Source organism: Pelophylax lessonae (assembly GCF_965119305.1).
Source record: "Pelophylax lessonae genome assembly, chromosome: 3".
Taxonomy (NCBI): domain Eukaryota; kingdom Metazoa; phylum Chordata; class Amphibia; order Anura; family Ranidae; genus Pelophylax; species Pelophylax lessonae.
The window spans coordinates 587,467,658-587,482,111 of record NC_138770.1 but is presented as its reverse complement, the minus strand read 5'-3'; the positions used below and the strand labels follow the sequence as shown (position 1 = coordinate 587,482,111).

The window sequence follows — 14,454 nt, the reverse complement described above, 5'->3', positions numbered from 1 at the left end:
ATTATACTGATTGGACTTGATTAGGAAAGCCACACACCTGTCTATATAAGACCTTCCTGATCACAATGCATGTCAGAGCAAATGAGAATCATGAGGTCAAAGGAACTGCCTGAAGAGCTCAGAGACAGAATTGTGGCAAGGCACAGATCTGGCCAAGGTTACAAAAAAAGATTTCTGCTGCACTTAAGGTTCCTAAGAGCACAGTGGCCTCCATAATCCTCAAATGGAAGACGTTTGGGACGACCAGAACCCTTCCTAGAGCTGGCCGTCCGGCCAAACTGAGCTATCGGGGGAGAAGAGCCTTGGTGAGAGAGGTAAAGAAGAACCCAAAGATCACTGTGGCTGAGCTCCAGAGATGCAGTCAGGAGATGGGAGAAAGTTGTAGAAAGTCAACCATCACTGCAGCCCTCCACCAGTCGGGGCTTTATGGCAGAGTGGCCCGACGGAAGCCTCTCCTCAGTGTAAGACACATGAAAGCCTGCATGGAGTTTGCTAAAAAACACCTGAAGGACTCCAAGATGGTGAGAAATAAGATTCTCTGGTCTGACGAGACCAAAATAGAACTTGTTGGCCTTAATTCTAAGCGGTATGTGTGGAGAAAACCAGGCACTGCTCATCACCTGTCCAATACAGTCCCAACAGTGAAGCATGGTGGTGGCAGCATCATGCTGTGGGGGTGTTTTTCAGCTGCAGGGACAGGACGACTGGTTGCAATCGAGGGAAAGATGAATGCGGCCAAGTACAGGGATATCCTGGACAAAAACCTTCTCCAGAGTGCTCTGGACCTCAGACTGGGCCGAAGGTTTACCTTCCAACAAGACAATGACCCTAAGCACACAGCTAAAATAACGAAGGAGTGGCTTCACAACAACTCCGTGACTGTTCTTGAATGGCCCAGCCAGAGCCCTGACTTAAACCCAATTGAGCATCTCTGGAGAGACCTAAAAATGGCTGTCCACCAACGTTTACCATCCAACCTGACAGAACTGGAGAGGATCTGCAAGGAGGAATGGCAGAGGATCCCCAAATCCAGGTGTGAAAGACTTGTTGCATCTTTCCCAAAAAGACTCCTGGCTGTATTAGATCAAAAGGGGGCTTCTACTAAATACTGAGCAAAGGGTCTGAATACTTAGGACCATGTGATATTTCAGTTTTTCTTTTTTAATAAATCTGCAACAATGTCAACAATTCTGTGTTTTTCTGTCAGTATGGGGTGCTATGTGTACATTCATGAGGAAGAAGAATGAACTTAAATGATTTTAGCAAATGGCTGCAATATAACAAAGAGTGAAAAATTTAAGGGGGTCTGAATACTTTCCGTACCCACTGTATGACTTATATTTGCTTAGCAGGCTCAAGTTCAAATCTTTTGTATGATTGTAGCACTGTTTTTTCTGACTAGGGGTTCAACTTTTATGGACTATGTCCAACATATGCCATATGCCTAAGGCCCCTTTCACACAGGGGAGTCTGTCAGCGGACTCCGTTTTCGATTCGCCGATCCCTCGCTGAGCAGGCGGATGGCAGCTGTGTACGACGACAGAGCTGTCGGGTCCCACTGTTCCCTATGGGGGAATCGGATGGGAACGGACCGTCTGTCCGTTCTCATCAGATCCTATCCCATCTGATCCGCTGAACGCATGGAAAATAGGGTTTCCATCCATCCAGATTTGACGGATCGGATCAGATGTCAGCGGACATGTCTCCGCTGACATCCGATGCCCCATAGAGATGCATTGGGCATCCGTTCAGATCCGCCAAACAAACGGACAGGCGGATATGAACAGTCCGCCTGTGTGAAAGGGGCCTTAGGGTCCTTTCACACAGTCCGCCCCCGATGGCGGACTCCGTTCTGCTCAGCGGGGATCGATCCGCCGATCCCCGCTGAGCAGGCGGATGACAGCTCCGTTTCCGCTCTGTGTGCGGAGAGGAAGCTGTCAGATCTCTGCTGTCCTCTATGGGGGAATCAGGTGAGAACAGACTGCCTGTCCATTCTCATCCGATCCGATCCGTCCGGATTTCAGACAGGATTGGAATCGAATAGCAGCGGGTGTCAGCGGAGATGTCTCCGCTGACATCTGCTGCCCCATAGGGATGCATTGAGGATCCGATCAGGTCCGCCTAAAAAACTGACAGGCGGTTCTGATTGGATCGTTCGTGTGAAAGGACCCTTAGGATAACATACCAGATCCACAATGTTAGGTCTACTCAGGCAGCTTTGAATAATGTTTGAATTTTTTTTTTTCTTTCTAGTTTGATTTTTGTATTTGAGACTGCATATTGCCTGTCTTATTCTTTCCCCGTTTTGTAAAATTATGACTTTTTTTTCAGTAGATACAAAAAAAATTTGGGAAGCTGCATGTTTACTCAATTAACTGCTTGCTGACCTCCCCAGGTATATGTACTTTGGGGCGATGGCTCCTACAGACGAAATCATGTACCTTTACGTCTTCTTCACTTCCAGGTTTGCGGTGCGCACTCTTGCTCCTGTGACCAGCTTCCACTGTAATTAGACACAGCGGGAGCCAATCAGTGGGTCCAAGGATCGTTCCCGGCCGAGGCAGAATGGCGGTCTGCATATGTCAACAAGGCAGATCGCCGTTCTGTGACAAGGGAAGACAGAGATCCTGTGTTTCTGCTAAGCGGGAACATGGATCTCTGTCTTCCCACAGTACAAGCATCCCCACACAGTTAGAAAGCACTGCCTAGGGACACATTTAACCTTTTGCTTGTCCCTGATGTTAACCCTTTTCCCTGCCAGGAATGTGTGTGGGAAAAAAAGGACGTAAATCTCGTTTGGGTATAGGGTTGCATGACCGCGCAATTGTCAGTTAAAGTCACGCAGTGCCAAGTTGCAAAAAGTGGCCTGGACGTTAAGCAGGAAAATCCTCCGGTGGTAAAGTGGTAAAGCTGGGCAGGTCTCCTTTGCAGGTCAGGGCCAAGTGGCAGTCCTTAATCCCCTCTATAACTGAAGAGGATTGGGAGGAAGTATGCTCCTCTCACTTAACAGTATTACTGGCCCTGAATAATTATTTGGAACATATACTGTACATCATCTATCAAACTTACACTCACCCTCCTTTTTGCCATGCATCGTATCGTATTCCCACATACAACTGTACTAGATGTGCACAGTCTCAAGCAGATTCTATACATCTGATGTGGTTCTGCCCAGACATACACTGATAATGGAAAGGTGGTAGTTCTGCTCTCCACAATAAGTTCTACCCCAGTCCTGCTAACCCCATGGATATGCCTGCTGGGACTTTTAGATGAGGAAGTGTGACCTAAGTACACCAAAACATTTTTAGGAAAAACCTTGTTTTTAGCCTAAAAGCTGATTGAGTTTAAATGTTAAAACTATCTCCTCCTATAATCCCTCAGTGGGTTAACCCAGTAAATCAAATCATTCCCTAGGAGAAAATAATTTACGACAACTGAGGTTGTCTCCGTAAACACCATAAGATTTGGGATGCTTGGTGCAACTCTACTCATTCTTTAACTACAACTGCTTAATATTATTATGTACAACATTGTACCTGTCTAGCTTTGGTCTGCGTCTGACAAACAAGTTGCGTGACTTTAGTTCCCAATGGATGCATAATAAAAACGCAAGACAGCTGTTGCAGTTTTGAACAGTCTTTTTTTTTTAGCTACACGTACTTAAGGCCCCTTTTACACTTGTGCCACCTGAAAGTCACGCAACTTTGCCGAACGACTTTGACATGACTTTGACGCGACTTGAAGCAATGCCTGTGTAATCTTGAGGTCTATGGACCTCAAGTCACAGCAAAGTTGGACCAAACTAGTGCAGGGACTACTTTGAAGTCGCACAGATATGAATGGTACTCATTGGAAATCATGCGGTATGACTTGACATGCGACTTTGCAGTCCCACAAGTCGCACAAGTGTTAAAGGGGCCTAAGAGACTATAACAGATGTTTACATTCCTTGCGATAGCAATACAAGTGATCAAAAATAAATTTTTAAAAAGGGACAGTGTAAAAATTAAAAATACAAAATTAAAAAACATTTTTAAAGTTTCCCCATCCCTGCGTGCTCGGGCAGTAGTGAACGCATATATAGGTCACGCCCATATGTACACAGTGTTTGCACCACAAATGTAAGGTATCGCCACGAACGTATGAGCGAGAGCAATAATTCAAGCACTAAAACTCCTTTGTAACTCTAAACTGGTAACCTGTAGACATTTTTAAAAGGTTGCCTATGGAGATTTTTAGGTACCATAGTTTGGCGTCATTCCAGGAGCATGCACAATTTTAAAGCATGACATGTTAGCTATCTATTTACTCGGCGTAACAGCTTTCATCTTTCAGTGACTTGGAAAAGGCATGCAGAATTTCTGACAATTTCTGACACTACTTTCGGCAAGTTGGTACTGGGTCAGGGGCAGGGCTATCAAGAGAGACAGATAAGCACCAAGCATTTTTAGATGGAGTAAAGCAATGTCAGCCCCTTAAATCTATGATGACAGATTTCCTTTAAATAGTTGTGTTTGCACCAAATATAACAAAATAGGATCTGCACATATTTTTCAAGAACAGTAGCAAAAAGAAATAAACATTTAATTAAAGTAGTTCTGTGTGCTAGGGGAATTAAATATGGAGAAAATTAGATTTTACAGGTTCCGGATCACCCACCTCATATATACTGCGGCAGGCTGGCCCTCCTGCACGAACCGTCGTAGGGCTACATCGGTCACGCGCCGGCAGCTAGGGGGCGAGCACGCTCCCGTCCCCACTCAGCAGCGGGGAATCCGATGCACGGAGCAGGCGGCTCTGATTGCCGCCTGACACCCGCGCTCGTTCCCCGCTGAGACAGAGTTCCAGTCCCATTGCCCAAATTACACTAATAAAATGATAGCGATTGTTGTAAATCACCATAACAATAATGGATATTGCTGGCTATGTGCACAATAAAATCACTTACAAACTGATAAGTTTTCTTTTGTGTCCCTTGATTCCGGCAAGGCCATGCAGGATGTGGGCAGCTAAAGGTGACCAGGCCTTATTTCCTGGATTTTGTGCAGCTGGTTACCCAACATGCAATCTCACTCCTGCGCAGTATTGCTTGATTAACAGTGATATTAACTAAAACAGTTTTTATGTGATAAACATAAAAACTGTCAGTAAAATTATATATTATTCTGTCAATAAAAGTTAATAGATATAAATATGGTGATAATAATAGTGATTATAAGGTGACTTGTGAACAGCCTTATATAAATAACAGTATCAAAATCAATCAATAATCTAATAAATAAATAAGTGCCACATTATGCATCAGTGACTTATTAAATAATATATCAATAAATATGTTCAATGAATATGATCAGGGATAAAGTCCAAAAAGGTGACTGTAGTGCTCAAATATTATATTAACAAAGTTCTCAGTGATTGTGAGTTTTCCAACGGATTCAAAAGGTGCAAGTGCTCAAACGTGATTGTCCATCACATTGATTAGTTTTGCCATGTGTGTGGGTGAAGTGAATCACTTACCGGATCTTGTGGATCCTATATGCCTTATGGCATTAGGACCACTTGTGCTTAGTTGCCCCCTGGGCTGGGATGGTTTCCCTTTTAGGATCCTATGGATTGGTGCCGGCTCCTTAAACTCCGGGATGTACGGCCAGTTTGGATATGGGGGAAGGAGAACGAAGCTCCAGATAGTGTAGTAGTTTGATAATAAAGTTTATTACCCACAATTTGGGTTAAAATGCAATAAATTTTAAAAGCGGATCACTGGTGGTCAGCGGTGCGGGCTGCGCGTCCTCCCTGCAGAGTGGCGAGTGGTGCTTCCGGCTTGCGTTTCACCTTACATGACGTAACGACACAATGCGTTCCAATCTAATGCATTTCGTCACTTCCTGTGACGTCCTCAGAGAGTCCTGTCTATCCTGCCCTCACTCGACTTCCTGCCTAGGATATGAAAGGACTGGATCATTTTCCCTGCTACCGACGGCTCCGGTAAGCGGGGAAAACGCCCGGGAAGTGGCAGGAGGGGAGGGGGAACCTCTCCCGCCACCCATAAAAGTGGTCTTGTGGCGAATCTGCCACTGGGACCACTTTTATGTGAAAGAGGACCGCTCGCCCCGTAAGAAAATACCGGGTTATGACAGCTATCTGCTACCATAACACAGGTATTTAACGTCAAAGTAGCAATGTAAAACTGCGGCAGGCAGTCCGTAAGTGGTTAATCTGCTAGTACATCAAACTACCCTTCCCCCAGGCTAACAATGCTCTTGCCCAAAGGTGTCTCTGTTGCTTCCAGAGTGTAGCCACCCTAATACAGTGTGTTACTGGCCAGATCATCAGGTAGATCAAAAATAGAGGGTATAAAATGCCTTAAAAAAGGGGAATAAAGCTGCTTCCTCCTTTATCATGCAAGCCATATTAACCACTTGATAAATTGTATGAGGAAGCCTCTGCGCTATCAACAAAAGAGTGGAATAAGAATAGAAATATATAACAAACTAAAGATAAGGGATAGCTGCGGCTCCTATTTCAGCCTTTCCAAAGAAACTGAATAGATAGCAAGTGGTACAGTAATGAAGCTGCGCTTATCCGTAATAAGGTACAGAAATCAATGGTATAAGTACAATCCGTAAACATAATGTGACTTTTGTGCTGTAAGCAGGGTGACAGTATAAAGTGCAACAAAAGTGTGTATATAGCCAGTAGTACAGTGATGGGGTTCCACTTAAAAGATACAAAGATCAATGGTATGGATAAAATCCGTAAATAAAAATGTGACTCCTGTGTTGTAAACGGAATGACAATATAGAGTGCTACTGGTGCAGCAAAAGTGCAAATAATAACTGAGGCTAGAGTGCCAGTCATAAATAACAGAACAGTGACACCAATAAATGGCAGTGATTAAATCATAAAACATTTAGAGTGTGAATAGGGGACTGCAGTGTACAAGGTGACTGCGTGACAACAGGATTAGGTTAATTAATTACTAAGTAGTAAAATCAGCCGCAGATGAGAGCTAATCAAAAAGTCCATACATCTAATAAATAATACAAGGTTCCTTGTATTCCTCAGACCATCCGAGGGGGTAGGGGACGTCACAGTATCCTATATGCTCCAAGTAAGGGTGAATAGACAAAAGGCTTCTTCTGGTGTAGTATTTTTGAAACGGTTTTATTAAAAAATAAGTAGCAACTTACAGTTAAGTATCCAATATACGGTGTATAGGTGTTGGGGCAAGGAGTCCCGAACGGTCCGTGATGCTGCACTTCCGCGTCTGCCTAACGTCTCTACGCGTATCGTCATGGTCACGTGACTTCTTCAGGAGATCATCTCTGGTTACCAGCTGTCCTTGCAGCAGTAAGGATACCACCGCGCCCTCCAACATACACCCCCCCCCCCCTCCCGGGATGATTATAGGATCTTTTGGAAATCCATCTTTAAATGCTGTAACCTTACAGCAGTAAGGTAAGGGTGTAGCACACCCGGAAGAATTACTCCTTGGTGATCCCACCGTCCACATTTGGTGCTAATATGAAGTATTTGTGCACTGCTCCGTATGCCATTATAAAGTGACCATGATGATATGAATGAAGGAGTTCCAGTAGAGCTCTACTAGAATGCCACATCCGAAACGCGTCAGCTCTTCCCTGGAATTCAGGCATTGACTCAGTCCCTTTGTTATGTTTGACATATGTTGTTAGCCATGACTTTGTATCCACATGTTACATTTTGATAATGCTTTTTATATGCTAATTCAATAAATATATGTTTTTTTATATATGGTTGTTCCTATAATTGGATGTAAAAGCGGAGTTCCACCCAAAAGTGGAACTTCCGTTTTAGGTAGTAATATCCCTTGACATGCCACATTTGGCATGTAATTTTTTTGGGGGGGGAGCGGGTACCTAGTTTTGACAGGTACCCGCTCCCACTTCCGCTCGGAGCGCCGCGGCGCCCTGAACGGAAGTTCTTCTCTCCCCCTCCCTCCCTGCAATCTTCTGGGACATGTCAGAGGTCTCAGAAGATTTCCGGCCAATCAAGACGTGCAGTGCAACTCGCACATGCGCAGCGCGTACCCGGCTGTGAAGCCGCAAACTGTCACAGCCGGGTGCCCACACCAGTGATGCCGGCGCCGCTGAGACCAGAGGGAAGAGGATCGAGGCTTCGGGTGGCCGCATCGCCGGACCGTGGGACAGGTGAGTGAAAAGGCTTGAACTCCGCTTTAAGGTCGCCCTTAAAATCCCACATTCTAGGGGAATTTCTTCTTCATTTACATTATGGGGTGATGGCAACCTACATCCAGACACACACAACTGGACAAACCTTGTTCTATTAACCACTTACTGACCATCCCATAGCAGATTTATTGCTACAGGCTCCCCTGTGCAGAATCACATATATATATATATATATATATATGTGTGTGTGTGTGTGTGATTCTGCACGTTCGCTTACAGGGGCACGTGCGCACCACTTCTGCTGTGATTTGCTTCTGCAAGCCGATCTGCGGGTGCTGGGCACTGGATGTCCGCTGACACCTGCCGATCATCAGGCAGAGACTCAGAATGGAGAATTGCCTATGTGAACAAGGCAGATCTCCGTTCTGACAGGAGGGTAGGGATAGATTTTGTGCCCCTGCAAAGCTGGGAAACAAAATCCATCTCTTCCCCTAGTAAAAGCAGCACATACAGTACAGCACAACACTGGTTAGGCACACAGTTAACCCTTTTATCGTCCTATGTTTAATCCCTTCCCAGCCAGTGTCATTAGTACCGTAACAGTGCATATTTTTAGCACTGATCACTGTGTTAGTATCACTAATAATGTGCAGATTTTCTGCCGCAATATCGCAGTCCCGCTATAAACTGCTGATTGCCGCCATTACTAGTATAAAAAAAAAAAGTCAGTAGCTATACCATAGTTTATAGACATGATAACTTTTGCGCAAACTAATCAAAATACACTTATTTGAATGTTTTACCAAAACTATGTAGCAGAATACATATTGGTCAAAATTTATAAAGAAATTTGGATTTTTAAAATCTTTTATTGGATATGCTTTTTATAAAAATTGTTGGTCTTTTTTTTGTTTATTGCGTAAAAAATAAAAAGCGCAGTAGAGATCAAATACCGCCAAAATAAAAGCTCTATTTGTGGAAACAAATTACATACATTTTATTTGGGTACAGCATTATTACATGACCACCCAACTGTCAGTTAAAGAACCCAGCGCCATATCACAAAAAATAACCTAGACATAAAGGAGGGTAAATCTTCCAGAGGTCAAGGGTTTAACGGAGACCTCCTAGATTAGGCTTCATCCCAACTGAGGTTTCTGCCTCTCAGTGTTACTTTAATGAAACTGATTCATTCCATACACTATTACATAAGTAGAGGAAATCTGTCCTGTCTGTGTTGCTAACTTGTACAGTCTATGTAGCTGGTTTTACAGTGACAAATTACAAAACTAGCATAGAAGGATTTACTTGTGCATCAACAGCATTGAATGCTTTAAACTTGCATCCAGTCATGAACCTGCTGGATTCAATTGAACTGCAGAAATATAGACACTCAATGTGATACACCAATATGGAAGCCACATCCTTGCACACAGAATGCTTAAAGGTATAGTTCACCTTTACCAAAGAACTGCCTATGTGGGTAAGGGACTCCTGTAGATAAAATCACACTGTGCAACTTAAGGCCTCATGCACACAGGCCGTTAGAAAAAACGAGCTGCAGAGCCACCACCAACACCAGGAAAAAGCAGCTGTAAAAACACGCTTTTAGTAGCTTTTTGCATTGGCCTTAATGCGCGTTTAGCCACGTTAGCTTTTAGCAGCATTTCTCTACCTCTATTCAAAATCAATGGTTCCCTATGAGGGCCGTCTTTTATCTGACTTTCAGCCCATTGATTTAAATAGAAGTCAAATCCAAGTCGGATCAGCATGGTGTGAGGATCTTGAAGGGAAACCCCACGCCAAAATTTAAAAAATAACAGCGTGGGCCCCCCCCCCCCCCCCAAGTTTCATACCAGGCCCTTTGAGTCTGGTATGGATCTTGAAAGGGAACTGCCCACTAAATTGAAAAAAAAAAAAGAAGTGTCCCCCCCAAGACCGTATTAGACCCTTCAGTCTTGTATGGATTTTGAGGAACCCCCACGTCAAAAAAAGAAAAAATGTTGTGCCCCCCCAAATCAACAGACCCTTATCCGAGCATGCAGTTCGGCGGGTCAAAAAAAGAGAGGGGACAAGCCAGTCCCCCCCCCCTCCTTTTCTGGACCATACCAGGTCACATGCCCATAACAAGGGGGGTGGGTGCTTTGGAGCGCGGGAGGTCTGCACCCCCCCTCCACCCCAAAGCACCTTGCCCCCACGTTGATGGGGACAAGGGCCTTTTCCCGACAACCCTGGGCGGTGGTTGTGGGGGTCTGCGGGCAGGGGGCTTATCGGAGTCTGGAAGCCCCATGCCCTTAGACCCCCCCCATGTGAATAAGTATGGAATACATTGTACCCCTACCCATTCACCCCACAAAAGGTAGTGTAGTGTATATAAAGACAAGAGACAGTTTTGAGAAGTCCTTTATTAAAAATCTTCCTCCAATCTTCTCCCTCAGGTCTTCTTCCTCCGCTCTTCTGCCTCCGGTATTCTCCGCCTCTGCTGTCTTCTCCACCGCTGACCCGGTCCTCCTCCGACGCAGTCTCCTGTGGTAATGCTAGCTCTGCTCCCTGACATATAGCCATGGGGCGTAGCTATCTGGTGACGTCACCATTAGACCCCCGCCCCCTGTGTTCTCGCGTGATATTTTGGATAGAGTGTAGAGGGATTGCAACACTTCTCAGTTTTTATCGCTGTCTGTGCCCCCAATAGGGAGATTCACCCTCTCTATTTGTATTGCTTACCACTATCATTAAAAGTGAAAGTAAAAGAAAATCCCAAATTTTCGGTTGTCCCCAGAAAAGTAATAGAAAGGAAATCTTCCAATGGGGACACTAGTTCTGATGGGGGGTCCCCAAGGAATTCCCTTAATTTTCTGGGATTTCTTCTCACTTCCGGTTTGATTATGGGACAGGAAGTGAAGGGAAATCTCAGATTTGGGACACAGATGGCAGAAAAAAAAATTTCACAGGGGTTATAACCCTTTCTTATATCCAAAATGGGAAAAAAAAAGTTCTGCCTATTGTTCTACTTTACTCACTTCAGCCCCCGAAGGTTTTACCTCCTTAGAGACCAGGCCATTTTTTACGATACAGTACTACGTTATTGTAACTGACAATTGCGTTGTCGTGCCACGCTGTACCCAAATAAAACTGAAGTCCTTTTTTCCCCACAATTAGAACTTTCTTTTGGTGGTATTTGATCACCTCTGCAGTTCTTATTTTTTGCGTTATAAACAAAAAGAGCAACAATTTTGAAAAAAGAAAAAAAAAACAATACTTTTTACTTTTGGCTATAAAACACAACCAATGAAAAATGTAAAAATCTAATTTCTTTATCAGTTTAGGCCAATATACAGTCAGGTCCATAAATATTGGGACATTGACACAATTCTCATCTTGTTGGCTCTATACACCACCACAATGGATTTGAAATGAAACAAACCAGATGTGCTTTAACTGCAGTCTTTCAGCTTTAATTTGAGGGTATTTACATCCAAATCAGGTGAAAGATGTAGGAATTACAACAGTTTGTATATGTGCCTCCCACTTTTTAAGGGACCATAAGTAATGGGACAATTGGCTGCTCAGCTGTTCCATGGCCAGGTGTGTGTTATTCCCTCATTATCCCATTTACAAGGAGCAGATAAAAGGTCCAGAGATCATTTCAAGTGTGCTATTTCCATTTGGAATCTGTTGCTGTCAGTTCTCAATATGAGATCCAAAGAGCTGTCACTATCAGTGAAGCAAGCCATCATTAGGCTGAAAAAACAAAACAAACCCATCAGAGAGATAGCAAAAACATTAGGTGTGGCCAAATCAACTGTTTGGAACATCCTTAAAAAGAAAGAACGCACCGGTGAGCTCAGCAACACCAAAAGACCCGGAAGACCACGGAAAACAACTGTGGTGGATGACCGAAGAATTCTTTCCCAGGTGAAGAAAACACCTTTCACAACAGTTGGCCAGATCAAGAACACTCTCCAGGAGGTAGGTGTATGTGTATCAAAGTCAACAATCAAGAGAAGACTTCACCAGAGTGAATACAGAGGGTTCACCACAAGATGTAAACCATTGGTGAGCCTCAAAAACAGGAAGGCCAGATTAGAGTTTGCCAAACAACATCTAAAAAAGCCTTCACAGTTCTGGAACAACATCCTATGGACAGATGAGACCAAGATCAACTTGTACCAGAGTGATGGGAAGAGAAGATAATGGAGAAGGAAAGGAACTGCTCATGATGCAAAGCATACCACCTCATCAGTGAAGCATGGTGGTGGTAGTGTCATGGCGTGGGCATGTATGGTTGCCAATGGAACTGGTTCTCTTGTATTTATTGATGATGTGACTGCTGACAAAAGCAGCAGGATAAATTCTGAAGTTTCGGGCAATATTATCTGCTCATATTCAGCCAAATGCTTCAGAACTCATTGGACGGTGCTTCACAGTGCAGATGGACAATGACCCGAAGCATACTGTGAAAGCAACCAAAGAGTTTTTTAAGGGAAAGAAGTGGAATGTTATGCAATGGCCAAGTCAATCACCTGATCTGAATCCGATTGAGCATGCATTTCACTTTCTGAAGACAAAACTGAAGGGAAAATGCCCCAAGAACAAGCAGGAACTGAAGACAGTTGCAGTAGAGGCCAGGCAGAGCATCACCAGGGATGAAACCCAGCGTCTGGTTATGTCTATGCGTTCCAGAGTTCAGGCTGTAATTGACTGCAAAAGATTTGCAACCAAGTATTAAAAAGTGAAAGTTTGATTTATGATTGTTAATCTGTCCCATTAGTTTTGGTCCCTTAAAAAGTGGGAGGCACACATACAAACTGTTGTAATTTCTACACCGTTCACCTGATCTGGATGTAAATACCCTCAAATTAAAGCTGAAAGTCTGCAGTTAAAGGGCAACTTGTTTGTTTCATTTCAAATCCATTGTGGTGGTGTATAGAGCCAAAAAGATTAGAATTGTGTCGATGTCCCAATATTTATGGACCTGACTGTATATTTTGCTACACATTTTTGTAAAAAAAAAAAAAAATCCCCAAAAAGTGTATATTGTTTGGTTTGCAGCTGCGTAAAAGTTAGAGCATCTACAATGAGATATTTTTATGGAATTTTTATTTATTTATTTTTTTACTAGTAATGGCAGCAAACAGTGACTTATAGCAAGACTGCGACAGATCGGACACCTGACACTAAGTGACACTTTTTGGGGACCAGTGACACCAACACAGTGATCGGTGCTAAAAAAATATGCACTGTTACTGTACTAATGACACTGACAGGGAAGCAGTGTTAATTTCGTCGACTAAAACCGACTAAAACGTTTTCGTCGACTAACACAATTCAGATGACTAAAATAAGACTAAAACTAAAATGGCATTTTAGTCTTAAGACTAAAATACGACTAAAACTAAAAGGGAATTTTAGTCTTAAGACTAAAATACGACTAAAATGGCATTTTAGTCAAAAGACTATAACTAAAACTAAATCGAAATTTGCTGCCAAAATTAACACTGGTGCATGCTCAAAGCTTAATACCATAAATAATAACATATTCGATTTTTCACTCCAGGACCAGCAGTAGTATATAATGAGTTTGGAAATTGTAGAGAAATGCTTAAATAATGCATTACAAATTACAATTGAACTACACCCATTTGATTATAGATGACTAAAATTAGTTTTAGTCGACTAAAATGTAGGACGTTTTAGTCGACTAAAATATACTGGAGTTTTAGTCGACTAAATACGACTAAAACACTTTCAGAAGACTAAAATGGGACTAAAACTAAAATGCCATTTTAGTCCTAAGACTAAGACTAAAACTAAATTGAAATTTGCTGCCAAAATTAACACTGCAGGGAAGGGGTTAACATCAGGGGTGATCAAAGGGTTAAATGTGTCCCTAGGGGGTGCCTATGACTGAGGGAAGACAGAGATCTATGTTCCTGCTTAGCAGAAACACAAGGTCTCCATCTTCACCCCTGTCAGAACGGCGATCTGCTTAGTTTACAAAGGCAGACCGCCGTTCTGCCTCTCTCGGGAACGATCGTGGGTGGCAGGCGGATATCGGATTGCCCCCCCTCTCTCCAATCAGCGCATGATAATTTCTCCAGCCCCGTGTGCGCCATCTAGAGGCTATTGCACAAAATACCTACAGGTACATGTTTTCGTGCAATAGAGCCGAACTGCTGCAATAAGTGTACGTTACGCGGACAGCAAATGGTTGACTTTGGTCAAATCTATACAGTTTGTTTTTATCTACCTAGGCAGTTTTCGTGGTAAAGGTGAGCTA

The 14,454-nt window shown here is 43.4% G+C and overlaps 1 protein-coding gene across 1 annotated transcript in view; it reads right to left on the bottom strand.

Moving 5' to 3' along the window:
- APLF (aprataxin and PNKP like factor) overlaps positions 1–14,454 on the bottom strand; it is a 472,148-nt gene that overhangs the window by 364,545 nt on the left and 93,149 nt on the right. The window lies entirely within an intron of this gene.